General features: G+C 41.5%; 1 pseudogene; it reads left to right on the top strand.

Annotated features, from left to right (window-relative positions):
- The first annotated feature begins 217 nt into the window (after positions 1-217).
- On the top strand, positions 218-6,468 carry LOC131698622 (zona pellucida sperm-binding protein 3-like; annotated as a pseudogene).
- The last annotated feature ends 7,746 nt before the right edge of the window (positions 6,469-14,214 follow it).

Here is a 14,214-nt window from a genome sequence, read left to right as displayed (position 1 = left end):
AGGCTACCCAGTTGATTTGATCAGAATTGTAATTGGATTATCTTTTCCAAGTCATGTAAACACAGGTCAGTTTTCCGAATAGGCTCTACATTTGTTTTCTGAAAACTTGATCTCATGTAACCGAATGCTTGTCCGTGTATAATTGTTTAATTACCCAGCCAGGTTTAACACGTTAATTAATTCCGGGGAGTATAAAGGTGCTGGCTACGCGTTTATCGGTATGCAGCTGCAGTGTTTGATTCTGAGCTGAAGAGTCTACAATGGGGACGCGTAGTGTTCAGACAGCGCTTTTGCGCGCTTTGATTTTACTTGTGCAGCTCCACGGCGGTTTCGGATGGAGCTGGTCGGATCAGCTGGTTTATAACCCAGTGCTGTTTACCGCGCCGAGAGCGGTATTTCAGGCGAAGCCCACCCCTCTCTCCGTGCAGAGAGCTGACCTGTCGCTGTTGAATTCGGTCACCCTGGACTGCAGGAAAGACGCCATGGTCGTGACGGTGAACCGGGACTTGTTTGGGATCGGCTACCTGGTGAGCAGCGCCGACTTGAGCGTCGGGTCCGCGGGCTGCTCTGCTGCCTCCTCCGACAGCGTCGCTAACACGGTTTTGTTCAGCATCCAGCTCCAGGACTGCGGCAGCACTTTCCAGGTAACCCTGCGTGTCGATCGCATTTGTAACTGCGGTAGCCAATAACGTAAACTGTCTCGCCCAGCTTTCCTTATTGCTTGCACTTGTGTGACGTTCTCCAATACAGTAGTGCGCACATTTACAACACTTAGGTTTGTATTGGCTGTATGTACCAGTCTGCATGATGAGAGGCTGTGAGAATTTACGTTTTCGGTCAGTAACAGGTCATATAAAGTCCGTGTGAAAATGTTGGACCACTTTGTGCTATAATTGGGCATCTTAAACAACTTCTAAAGTTTCATGCATGTTAACATCTGTGGTCATGTTGTCTTGCTGTTTTTAAATGACTTGCATGCGTGGCCTATTCAACTAAATTAAACTACTATTTTGCCTCTTAGTAATTTCCTGAAACTTTCTAGTTTAAAGTGGTTTGATTTCATATGCACAACCAAACTAAAGCAATGGGGTGTTCATACATGTGCACACTACTGTAGAGCTACAGGTTCAGTACTATCCTGAATCTGGAGAGTATGTTTAACCCTTTTAAGGCACATGTGTGCCACAAATATAAATGATGCTTACTTTCTCTTTGCAAAACTTTAAAATATGTTTTCTGAAATTTGAGCTGGTCATTGCAAATGGTCAGATTCCTCCTTGATACTAGAGTTGCACTTAAATGTAACAAGGAACTGTTTGAACTGCCCCATTCCTTGTGTACTGTAAAGGGATTAAAGCACAAGACAACTTCACTATTTATTTTATTTAAAAAAATTAAAGGGGTTCCTTCAACTTTCCGTAGGTATTCCCAGACTTCCTGAGCTACACAAACCATCTCTATTACAAGCCTGCCAGCGTTGGCATCATCACCAGGGTTAATATGGCTGATATTCTCCTCGAATGCCGATACCCGAGGTACTGTACCAAGCAAACGGGGGACCTGAGGGGCCATATCTGTAAACTTCACACTAAATCACTTTGCTGCTGGTCACTCGCTTGTACCAGGGTTCAAGTCTCTGCTGCTGTAGTATAAGATTTGGGCAATTCTATTGAAGCCAACATTCTTGTATTCCTGTGTTATCTTAAATAGGATGCCAGTGATGCATGATATCCCTTACAAGGATGTGGTTTTTATTTCTTTCAGAAGGTGGAATGTCAGCAGCAGCCCCATAAAACCAACCTGGGTGCCCTTCACTTCAACAGCCTCTACAGAGCAAATCCTGGACTTCTCCTTGCTGCTCATGAATGGTATGAAGGAATGGACTCGGGATGGGGGTTTAATCAGAACCTGGCGCTTGTCTTTGAACATTAAGACCAGTTTCCCTTGTATTGGATGCTGAAGTTTAATCTTCAAATGGTCTTTAACCTCTCCTCCCAGAATTTATAATTGCGGGATGCTGTGTGACTTCCAACCCTATAGGGCTGGATGATTAATATTTTCAGCTATTGATTACACTGTAACATTTTTTTTTTTGGTTCCTGGGTAGTAAGTGTTATTTCCTAATTGCTTATGCCTCAAGTATAGAAAATGGTTATTCCCCACAAACTTTGCTTTTGTGACCAGGACAGTGATATTTTGAAATTTACCTATTTTCCAGAACATTCCAGATACTCGGTGCTGAGTAAACTTGGAGTAACTTCTAGAACTTTCCAGTAATATTAATAGTAGTATAAATACAGGGGCCTTAAGCCCACCAGTTCAGTTTAGTTCCAGCTGCCTAAGTGGATACATATCTGCATTTTTCTGAGATGGCATCAAGAGGCTTCAAGAAGCAAAGTTTGTGGGGAATAGCCATTTTCTATACTTTTGAGGCATAAGCAGTTGGGGGGGGGGGGGGAAATAACACTTACTACCCAGGAACAAAAATTGTGTTCTAGTGTTATCGTATGGATATTATGATTTATGGGCTGAAATGTGATTCTTCTAATCTATCAAATGTTTTATTTGAGCATCAAGACAGCTGGCAGTTCAAGTCACAGCACATGAATATAAATACACATGTTGTAATTACTGTGATAGTCTTTAAAGATTTGTTTTATTGGAGGACATTTAACGTAAAGTGCCATGAAATGTATTAATACAACAAAACAAAATTAGTAATGTTACCTGGAAGCATTAGTTTTCTTCACTTGTGTGGTGGATCTGCCATTGAGTGAGTCAAACTAGGTTTTTGTGTGTTGTATAGAGTTGCACATCACTGCTTGTATAACTGTTTACTAAAATAAACCGCCTATCCTTTTTTAGAAGTTAACTCTATGCAACTACCATTATTTTACACAACGCCATGGGAACATATCCCTTCCCCATGCAGTGCATATACTGCAGTATAGTACTTCTCACTGGTTTTTAAAAAACATGTTGAGGTGATATTGCTAGTTTGCCATATTTTCTTCTTGCAATGCGTGTACAAAAAACTTCCCTTTCTACAGTAATGTTAGTGATATTTTACAAACAATATTTGTGCTGAAAGCCAGTTATGCTTTACCAGTGTACAAATGATTATCAAAATGAAACCATGATGTGAAGTTAAGCCTCAGCAGGGCCTGTTACGTGTCAGTTCGGTGCTGCTTCATTGGGTTATGGGCGATATAAATTGTTGCAAAAAATATCATGACTTGCCCTTATCCCGGGGTGTCCAATCTCTGTCCTGGAGGGCCATTCTATTCCAGGTTTAACGTGTAAAATGATATAAGCTACGTCTGCGTGGAGATTTAAACTATTTAGAACAGAGCTGGAATGAAGACCAGGACTGGAAGGGTCAACGTTGGACACCCCTGCCCTATCTTCATTTCATGTGTGTTCAGACATTGTATTGAATAGTCTGCCTTAACTGAAGACAAGTAAACTGTCACTTTTTTCCCCAAAAGTACTTCATGACAGACATGGAGTAGGAGTGGATGAAGTTGGGCCTTCCACTACTGGTGGGGTGGATTATCTTAGTTTGGGGGTGGGGGTTTAAAACTTTATCTAGACCCTGGAGTAGTTTTTGTCTGTTTCATTCAGCTGTTTATTGCCAGTGCATGATTCATCTGCCAGAAATTGAGTGGTCCTATATTAAGGATTTGCTAGTGCTTTCTTTCCTGTAGTAGAGGTTCTTGTATCGTGTGTTATGTCTCCTTGCTTCCTGTTCCAGATAACTGGAGTGGTCCCAGAGTCTCCAATGTCATCTACCTGGGTGACATCCTTCACGTTGAGGCTTCTGTTGCTGTCGACAACCACGTGCCGCTGCGGCTCTACGTTGACAGCTGCATTGCGACCCTGAGCGACAACAAGGACTCTGAGCCCAGATACGTCATCGTGGACAAGCTTGGGTGAGAACTGGAGTTCCTTCAAACACACAGGCTCGTGCTGCACTCTGCTTTTATTGAACCTGTTTCAATGCTGTGTGTTGGAGGTGTAACCCTCTCCTCATGCCTGTCTCCTGTCCCAGCTGCCTGATGGATAGCAAGTCTCCAGACTCCTCCTCTTCATTCACCAGACCTGCTCTGAACAAGCTGCGCTTTGACATCACTGCGTTCAAGTTCCAGGGGGATTCCAGGAGCATGGTAAGGCTTGGCTAGACCTGGGTCCTTTTTAATCAAATCTACAATGACCAGTGTTGCCTTCTGGTGCATTGATTTGCTGTATGGTGTTTGACTACATTCCCATTATGACTGTTCCCCTCTTGTTTCAGATCTACATGACTTGCACACTGAGAGCAGTCAATGCTGACAAACCAGCTGATGCAGCCAACAAGGCCTGCTCCTACCAGAAGCAAACCTACAGGTAAGCTCTTGCAGTGCAAGTGATCAGATCCTCTGCTGAACAGATTAGCCTTTAAATCCAGACCCTGTCCCCTTATTCCACCATGCTAGTTTGTGATTGGCTGTAGCAGACCCATCTACCTAAGCGAGCAATCCCAGCATCTCCAGTTTTGATAAGCACTTGTGGGATGAACTTTGCCATTGCAAACTGCAGTCCTGGAAGCTTACCTCTGGCACAGTTGCAGCTCTCCTCCAAGTACAAGTTCTGCCACCCTCCTTCCGACAGTCTCAGCCTGGAGTAAATTGATGTAATTTGTGGGCAACCCATATTTGGTGCTTCTAATGTTGTATGCAAGTCTTTGTTCACACTGATTTTGTGGTATGTGGGTATTTAAGGAGCTAGGTTATTCCGTGCCCTATGTTCTAATAATGTATGAATCATTTCATACTCCTGCAAAGATTTTCATTTCAAGTTTGGCTATTCAATATCCTCTTGTAGAAATATTGGTTCCTCCCTGTGTGTGCACTGGTTGAAATGTATGATCCTTGAGTGTTGGGACAGTGGAGGTTCTGCAGATCTGTAGCTCTGCACAGTCCTTTGTATACTAGCTGGCTCTCTTACCTATCCTCCTGCTGCGCATTCCTTTTCTCGAGGTGGGTCTCTGAGGACGGCTCCTCTGCAGTGTGTGGGTGCTGTGATGCTGGCTCCTGCTCCGTGACACCCCGGTTCCTCGCAGACCCTCCTCCTCCCAAGCAGGTGGGCCGCTTGGGGATTCCTGCCGGGATCAACCAGCCTGACTGGCGTGGAAAGTGGCTGCACAAGAGAGCAGCTTCTCTTGATCCAGGTACTGTCTGAACACCCAGCCTGAGCGAGGCCTCTTCATAGGACTGGAACTCTAACCAAGCTGCACAAATACTGTCACTTGGGAACTCCAATTTTAATTTAGTCTTAACCCTTTACTGCCCAGTGTCCAATATTTGACTTTGAGAAAGTATGGGAACATACCCAGGGCAGTAAAGGGTTAAGAGTTCTAACCACTGCTTCAAATTCAACTGGTTGCCATTAACATTGACTGACCTTTGCAGTAGGCCAATTGGTCTGATTGCAGCTTGACCATTTGTGTGAGTTTAAACACATGAAGGGATCACATACCAGGAAGCAGCTACAACTTGTTAGTCTTTCACATCTGCATGTGCTGAACTGGAAATGAGATGCGTTCTGTTAAATGGAAGAAAATGGGCACCAGTGGCTTGGCTAGGGCTAAAGCATTTCTAACCTAATTTTGTCCTCCTTTTACAGTGGAGAGTTTGACCATGTGCTCCCCTTCAATGGAGTTGCATTGTGGAGTAGCTCAATCACCAGTGCATTACTTGGCTTCAGCAATGAACCTAACCTTGCCCTCCTGTCTCTCCCCCTCTGTGTAGCTGGCCAGGACCCCCAAGTGCATGTAAAGGAGATCACCATTGGCCCCCTGACCGTGGTTCATGTAGTTGGAGACCATGCTGTCGTGCTCAGTAAGGAGTCCCTGTACCACCCCCTGCAGTTTGTGGAAGAAGTGCAGGGTAAGTGCAGCTCTCAATGCTACTGAGCTCTGAACCAGCTTGCTGTCAATGGAGGGTTAGCCTGCTTTATCTGTATTTTACCTTGAGTTAAGTTGTACATCTTTCAAATGAAAGACTTAGTTTTGGTACTTGTAGTTTGCATTGTCATCTACTGTTCCATTACTCCTGTAAGTAGTGTATACACTAAGCTATAGCTGGTTCAGCATCAGGCCAGAGTGTTTCCCAGTCCCAATGTAAACCCCCCATATGTTTCTGTACAGGAGTGAGTAGATAGTGCTGCTCTCTGCAGAGTTGCTACTCGTGAGTCTTCAATGGGTGTAGCTTCCCTCCTGCACTGTCCTGTTAACCCCTCTGTCTCTCCTGTCTCAGACTCTGGCTCCTCTGTCCCTGTGCTGGCAGTCTCTGCTGTGGCTCTGTCTTGCGCTATCCTGTTGGCTGTGTTCCTGAAGAGGCGCTCCCAGTCTAGTGACAAACTGCTCGCCGTGTCTTCCTAATGTGTACATCTTGGGGGTTTTGAATAATAAAAGCCTTGTCAAAGCTATTGTCGTTGCTCGGTCATGTGTTTTTATAGGAGCTGCGTGTTGCATAATAGATGCTTGGTGGAGATAAGTCCTTGCATCTAAATCTGCACAAGGTGACATCTCTTCTATAACGCATGCAATGTATCTAGTATTGTGAAACTATACTCGGTGCTATACTGTTGCCCTGTATGACTTCAATCTTTGGTTCTTAAGACCAGTAGAGGGTGTAACTGAACATTAAACTGAACAGACTAGAAGTGCTGTAATTTAAATACACTAGACTCCTTATTTGTAGTTCATGAAACCAGCAATTGGTAGTATTACATTATAAAGGTTAGTTAAGTTCCTTTAACTGCCCTGCCTTCTTAAATAACACTAAGTGGTTGCCTTGGCTTCCTCCACTGTTCAGGCAGTCCTACTTGATCAAAGGCACATGTGATCCAGTAAAGTAAGATAAATCCAGTACTGCAGTAGACCAAAGTGTTGTGGCTAACTCCAGCTGTCTGCTTTTAAAATGGAGCATGTCCTGAGGGTTAGTCACAAAATATGAAATCCCAATTGTGGCTTTCACCATTTGTTTACCTATCCTTGCAACAATTCAGTGATGTCTGTTTCAATGTAAGAAGAACTCCAGTCTGTCCTGACAAGGACTGTGTCAAAACAGAAACTTTGCTTGAGTAATAACTAAACTTTAAGCAGTCCCTGGCTCCTAATCAGATGGCAAAGCCATTTACTGATGCATCTAAAACAATACTGCACAGAAATACAGTAGAAAGTTTTCCAACCTTTCTGGTATTCACTGGGTTTGAACACAAGTCTTTCAATCATGCTACTGATAGCTGTGCTAAACCCCTTCCTGAATACCGTGCTACTCAAATGTATCTCATAGAAAATAAGACGGGGGGTAATTTAGTTGTGATGTTGGCATTGTATGGTTACATGACATAACAGCGAAGCCAAAACTGCACCGATATTCCGGCGACAGACATTACAGCACTGACCATAACAGTTATACAACATCACCGTGCCGAACTACAATTCCCAGAAGACTGCAAAGTTCATAATAGCGTCACTTACCAGCAACTCTGACACGAGTCAGAGCGGGGTTCACCACGGGTTTTCTGATTGCAGAAGACTATAGTTTGTTTTTTGTTTTTTTTCGCTGTTCCCATACAGCGCCATCATAATTAGACTGGTAAATACGATCAGTAAAACCTCCATGCAATAAAAGCGTGTTTCTACGAGCATTGTTTATGTTGTTTGGACTAAATATCGTTTTTTATTTATTTATTTTTTTTGTTCACTGATTGCAGAATGATGTTCAGCACCTGTCTTGATATATATTGTAGTGATAGTTAATCTATATTACTATAATGTATTTGTATATGATTACCGGGATTGGGGACCAACACAAGGACATGATGTGTTTGGAAATTTTTTAAAAATGTATATTTTGTTTTTATTTTTTAAATAAAGAGTTTAACTTTATATTGTTGTCCTTGCTTCTCTGCCCTAGTGGGTTCAGTAGGGATACAACGTTTTATTTCTAGCATGGCGCTTTTATCCAGAGTGAGTTCGCTTTTGTTTGAATTGAATGTTGTAATCAGATAGGCCCTAATTCCCCTTTATGTACTTGCTTGGCACGTAGTTTTTATTATTTCTAGTACTACTGCCAATCAGGGTATGTACACTGTAATAAAAGGGCCTTTCAAAACACCCTTACAAATACAGCAGAGATATTTACATCCGCTTTTTGAATTGTCAAAGGCTTGATTCAATTCTTCCAGTGACAGCGTAAGACTGGCAGCTCTTCCCCATTCCCCGAACAGAAGCTTGTATTATTATTATTATTATTATGCATTCATATCTTTATTTGAATGAGTCTTCCACCCTGAAGGGCTCAGCGTATATTGCAATTTGCCAATATCCACAGTTGTTTGTCAAAGGTATCCCAATGTATACTTGTTACACACATTCAATGGTGATTTCTTGTTTCTTTGATAATATTTATTCAGGGATACAAGAACACAAACAAAGCAGGGCGGAACTGTAACAAGCTGAACTGACAGTTGTTTGTTTTGGAACTTTTTTTTCTTTTCTATTAGAAATCAGAAGAATATGTACCATCTATAGTTACCATAAATAAATAGTGGTGTCTGTAGGAATGTACTATATACATATATTCAACATTCATTTTAGGGTGTTACAATTCCATAGATGAGGGTTTTTTAAACTTTGGACGACCACTGTATACGCGCACACACACACTATTCTCTAGCAGCTTACAGGATTGCATTTTTAGGTGCCCTGCCAAACGGGCAAACGAACGTTTCTACATATTGGGGTGGCGGCGGACAAAAGAAACACACCAAAGGCAGTTTTGGGGCCAAAATAGCGGAATAACGACCACTGTTTATTTCTTCCTTGAGAAATGGACGCTCCGAGAAATGGGATGTGGGGCTGCTAGTAAACAAAGAGAAAACACACACATCCAAAGTAATACTAATAAAAGGTGGACCAGTGACAATGGTAATAAAATTTTAAAGCAATGGTTATATCGCCATTAATATGCTAGTCTATTCCCTGAGAACATTTTAAGATTAGTTTGAACACAATTATTATGGGGCTGAGCACTAGATGTCGCTGCTGCTAAACTTTTCTGTAATTCTAATGTATGAAAGCTGTAGAGTCCTACACTCATTTTCAGTTCTACTCTTTAGAGTTTGTTTAGTGCAGTCTAAAAGTAGTTCAGCCCTCTGCACTCTCAGCGTAATCAGGGCCTTGTTTGCATTCTAGTTTGTTTACGTCCCCCAGAGATAGCTGTCATCTTCATTGAACTTTAAAACTAGGTGCAAATGGCACCTGGCCTTGATACAAGTACAGGCTTAAGTCGGGCAGGGGATACTGCTTATGTCACCGGCGAGGATGCCAGGTGGGGGTTGATAACCTGCTTCAAATACCCCGTATAAAGAATATAGCCAGACTACAACACCTTATGTTTAAAGAAAATAAGGAATTCTATCCGATTATATTTTATTCCTATTATAGCACACAGGGGAACAGCAACCAGCCCTCCACCCACACCAAGGAGGACAACGGGAAGTATAATCAGTTGGTTTTTTTCCCCACACCTCACTCATCCATATGCAGCTTCCGATGGCAACCCGAATTGATCATTTCTCTCCTTTCTCCTGGTTGTATGCTGCTGCTTGCAGCGCCCCGATTTCAATCTCAAACTGAAACTGAAACTGAAACTGTGAACTTGACTTTATAGTGAGTGGCTATATAAACATTGTTTGCACCTGGAATTGAATCAACAAGTCGTTCGTGTAACGAAATTGGCCTAATAATAAAGTTTGGGCGCCAGAAAAGTATATATAAACTTCCCAATAAAAAAAAAAAAAACTTGTTACTTGGACCTTGTAGCAAAACCAAGTTTCTACCTACGTGACCCTACAATATAAAAATTGCAACTGACTCTTGATAACTTAAAAATAGGGTTTTAAATAAACACCAATTAACATTTATTCCATAACCAGTACTGTCACTCATTTTCTTTTTTACACTACACAAAACACACATTTAAGAGCATTCTTCCTTGACACCTTTAGTACTCAATTAGTTCCCAATTACTGACAACATATCTATTAAGAAACATACCATGGTATATTTCTCAATTTACATTGTCTCCGCATTATCCTAAGCATAGCACAGGCAATTAAACTGAATAGCCAATAAGATTTTTTATAGTTAAATGGTAATTAAATTACTTATATTGAGCCCTCCTAATGGATTAACTATGGTTATTCCTCGGATGCAGTTCTTTACACACAGCAAACATTCACAAACCATCTATATCACATATTGAGAAAATGGCCATTCAGTTTAACTGATTCATATGCAAAGAACCAATTTTATACCATTAATACAACAAACATTCATATCACAGGTTGTGCAAATAGCAATTCAGTTTAACTGATTCATATGCAAAGAAACTCAGTTAATACAGTTTTAAAATGGAGAGAGAAAAAAAAAACATTAGAATAAAAATAATCAAACACTTTCTTTAAATCTGGTCATAAATATACCTGGTTTCAAACAGGCAATATTTTCCAAGTCATTACACCAACAACCAACATACAGATAATAAACAAGCAGTTTGCATCAAGGTATGTAACAGTAATAATGACCAAGAGGCTATAATAAAGTCAAGCAAAGTAAGAAAGAAAGTGATATAGATCTAAACAGTCATTTTCCCAAAAAAGAAACGATGGGAACTTCCATAATACTGGTTAAGTCCCGCTACAGTTGTCAGCCGTCCTGCTCAAATACACGTGCAGGACAACTCCATAACAATCCAGCAGGCAAAAAATCAAAACCAAAAAAACTCCAGGTTTCAGTCTCGCCAGTAATGCAATATGCAGAAAACTCCAGGTTTGTCCTGCTAGTAATACAGCAGTATGAAAACTCCAGGTTTCAGTCTCGCCAGTAATACAGCAATATGCAGAAAACTCCAGGTTTGTCCTGCTAGTAATACAGCAGTATGAAAACTCCAGGTTTCAGTCTCGCCAGTAATACAGCAGTATGCAGAAAACTCCAGGTTTGTCCTGCTAGTAATACAGCAGTATGAAAACTCCAGGTTTCAGTCTCGCCAGTAATACAGCAGTATGCAGAAAACTCCAGGTTTGTCCTGCTAGTAATACAGCAGTATGAAAACTCCAGGTTTGTCCTGCTAGTAATACAGCAGTATGAAAACTCCAGGTTTGTCCTGCTAGTAATACAGCAGTATGAAAACCGAGTCAACCAAACCCTTCATAGCAGAAGTAAATCATAAAGGGTTTTTACTCCAGGCTGCAGGTCTCCTGTCTTCCACATGTTTCGATTTGAATGCCCGTGTCGTGCGCTCTCTGTGCTGACAACCCTACCTGTCTCTTTGATGACACCTAGTGGTTCTTTGGAGCAACAACAGTTTGTTAAATACCTACAGTATGACGTCACGAAGCGATTCCTCGGTCAGTTGAGCTATAATAATAATAATAATAATAATAATAATAATAATAAACTAGAATTTGAAATTTCTCAAAGTTCTATGACAGTTAATTCAACAGTGGGAAGTAGCCAATTGAAAGATGTTGATGCGGTTACTAAAACAGCTGTACCTCTTGATTGGCAGATGTCATCCCTGTTTTGATTTCACATTTGAATAGCTGACAAGTAGAGGCAGATTTCATTTCCGGTAAGTATTTGTCTAACTTGTTGGGAAAGTGGTCAAAACGGCAGTTATTTCTAAAAGTTCACAGAAAACGTAGTTGGTGCAGTTACTAAAACAGGTGTACCTCTTGATTGGTAAAAGTTATTTATGTTTTGATTTCATATTTGAATAGCAGAGAAGTAGATGAAGATGTCATACCCTCTAACTTTTGTATAGCTTGTTGGTCAAGATTTCAGTTGTTTATAAAAAGTTAGAGAAAATTTAGTTGATGCGGTTACTAAAACAGCTGTACCTCTTGATTGGTAAAATTTCTGTTTTGATTTCAGATTTGAATAGCAGAGATGTAGAGTAAGATTCCATATACTCTAACTTTTTGTCTTACTTGTTGGGAAAGTGGTCAAAGTAGCTGATTTGTGCCAAAAGTTAAATCGTTTACAGTAAATAGAATGTTGGAAGTCTGGGAGTTTTTAAACAATGGGGAGCTTTAGAATGTTGAAAAAAGTCCCATTAAAATGAATGAAGATAGGCTCCCGAGTGGCGCATCCAGTGAAAGCACTCGCCTGGACATCGCCGGTTCGAGTCCAGGCTATTCCACAGCCGACCGTGGACGGGAGCTCCTAGGGGGCAGCGCTCAATTGGCTGAGTGTCGCCCGGGGGGAGGGAGGGTTAGGTCGGCCAGGGTGTCCTCGGCTCACCGCGCAGCAGCGACCCCTGTAGTCTGGCCGGGCGCCTGCGGGCTTGCCTGTAAGCTGCCCAGAGTTGCGATGTCCTCCGACGCTGTAGCTCTGAGGCGGCTGCACGGTGAGATCGCAGTGTGTAAAGAAGCGGGCGGCTGACGGCACACGCTTCGGAGGACAGCGTGTGTTCATCTTCGCCCCTCCCGAGTCAGCACAGGGGTGGTAGCGGTGAGCTGAGCCTAAAAAATAATTGGGCATTTCAAATTGGGGAGAAAATAATAAAAACTATTTGGCAACGACTAAATTATTAAAAAAAAAAAAAAAAAAAAAAGAATGAAGATGGACAAAAAAAGGACCAAATGCTTAATAGTTTAAAAAGTATAAAAGATATCAAAAAAGTTATATACAAGCACACTATTCCAGACCGGTCTACACGTTTTAAAGTTTGAACGGCGTTTGTAGCTTAAACGGTGTAAGAGGAGTAGCGTGCCAAAGAAGAAGAAGACGAAGAAGAAGAAGAAGTATGTCGAAGATTTAAAGTGGGCCCCACTAATAAATATCTTCAGTATTCATAGAGCTCATCGTGAATCAAATAAACTGTCAGGACTCGCCATCAGGCAGCTCTGACTCTGAAGTACAGAGTCCAGTTTTCATCATCAGGCAGCTCTGACTCTGAAGTACAGAGTCCAGTTTTCATCATCAGGCAGCTCTGACTCTGAAGTACAGAGAGTCCAGTTTTCATCATCCGTTGTCTTGATTACAAAAACAAACACAAAAATGATGAAGATCTGAAATATTTTGGAGAATAAAAGCATTTTCTTTTTTTGTCATTTTTTTGTCAAGGGAAAAACAAACCTGTGAATGCCGACCCCACTCTGGAGAAGGTATGCTTATTATTGAGTCTAACCACAATGAATGTTATGAAAACTAAAGGCATGGGTCCTCTAGCTCAGTAATTTCAACTCCATCCTGAAAAAAGGAGGGAAAAGATTTGTCTTCATTTGCTCTCTTGATTTCTTCACCTAACGACATCCTTCACTCTGACCTGTGACCTAAGATGGCTGCCATATTGGGGTCATGTGACCTTTTGGTTTCCGAATGATAAAGACCTGATGCTTTGAGATACTGGCTTCATACTTGGTGTACAACTGATTCTGTGATTCCTTCAATTGCTGGTGGTGTCCACTAAACTTTAACCATTGCAGTGCCACATTGTTTTAACCGTGTCCATACTAATGCGATGCAGATCACTCACTTTCAGAGTTAGTCTTTATAGTTGGTACACGGCTGTATTCTATGATCCTCCGCAAATAGGCTGATCCCTGGAGCCAGCATGACACTTCAGCCATCAACACGGAGCCAATAGGAAATCCACTTCGCCTGGAGGAACAGCGCTGAAGGCTCCTATATTACAATCTGGGTCGGACCCCACCCCTATTATCTAATGTGACCTGGGCAAAAGATGAGTCCAGTATTTACATGAAGTTAATACAAGCTGCTCTCATGTAATGGAAATCACATGACAAAGTATTCCATCATTCCCCTTAGCTGACACTTGCTTTTGTTCGCAAAAACTCAAATTTACAGTATTTTTTATCTAAACAGAAAAACTTTGCAGTTTTGCTTGATAGTATATATTGAAAGCTTTCTAATAATGCTTGAAAAAGATTGGTATTGGTTTTATCGATTAATATGCATATATACATATGTGCACATTTAATATCCTTTAATCATAATTCAGTCTTGATTTCAATTTATTTGAGGCATTTTCTTCAGCTGTGTGTTCTCCGCTTTTCCAGGGTCTTCACCTCCCCCAGACACTTTGCTGCTCTTTCCCTTCTTCTCAGATGTCACTGGGATGTCTCGCAGCTCTTCCA

This window comes from Acipenser ruthenus, chromosome 18 (assembly GCF_902713425.1).
Source record: "Acipenser ruthenus chromosome 18, fAciRut3.2 maternal haplotype, whole genome shotgun sequence".
NCBI lineage: Eukaryota > Metazoa > Chordata > Actinopteri > Acipenseriformes > Acipenseridae > Acipenser > Acipenser ruthenus.
Note: the sequence above shows the minus strand (reverse complement) of the source record. Positions and strands in the feature narration are given on the sequence as shown.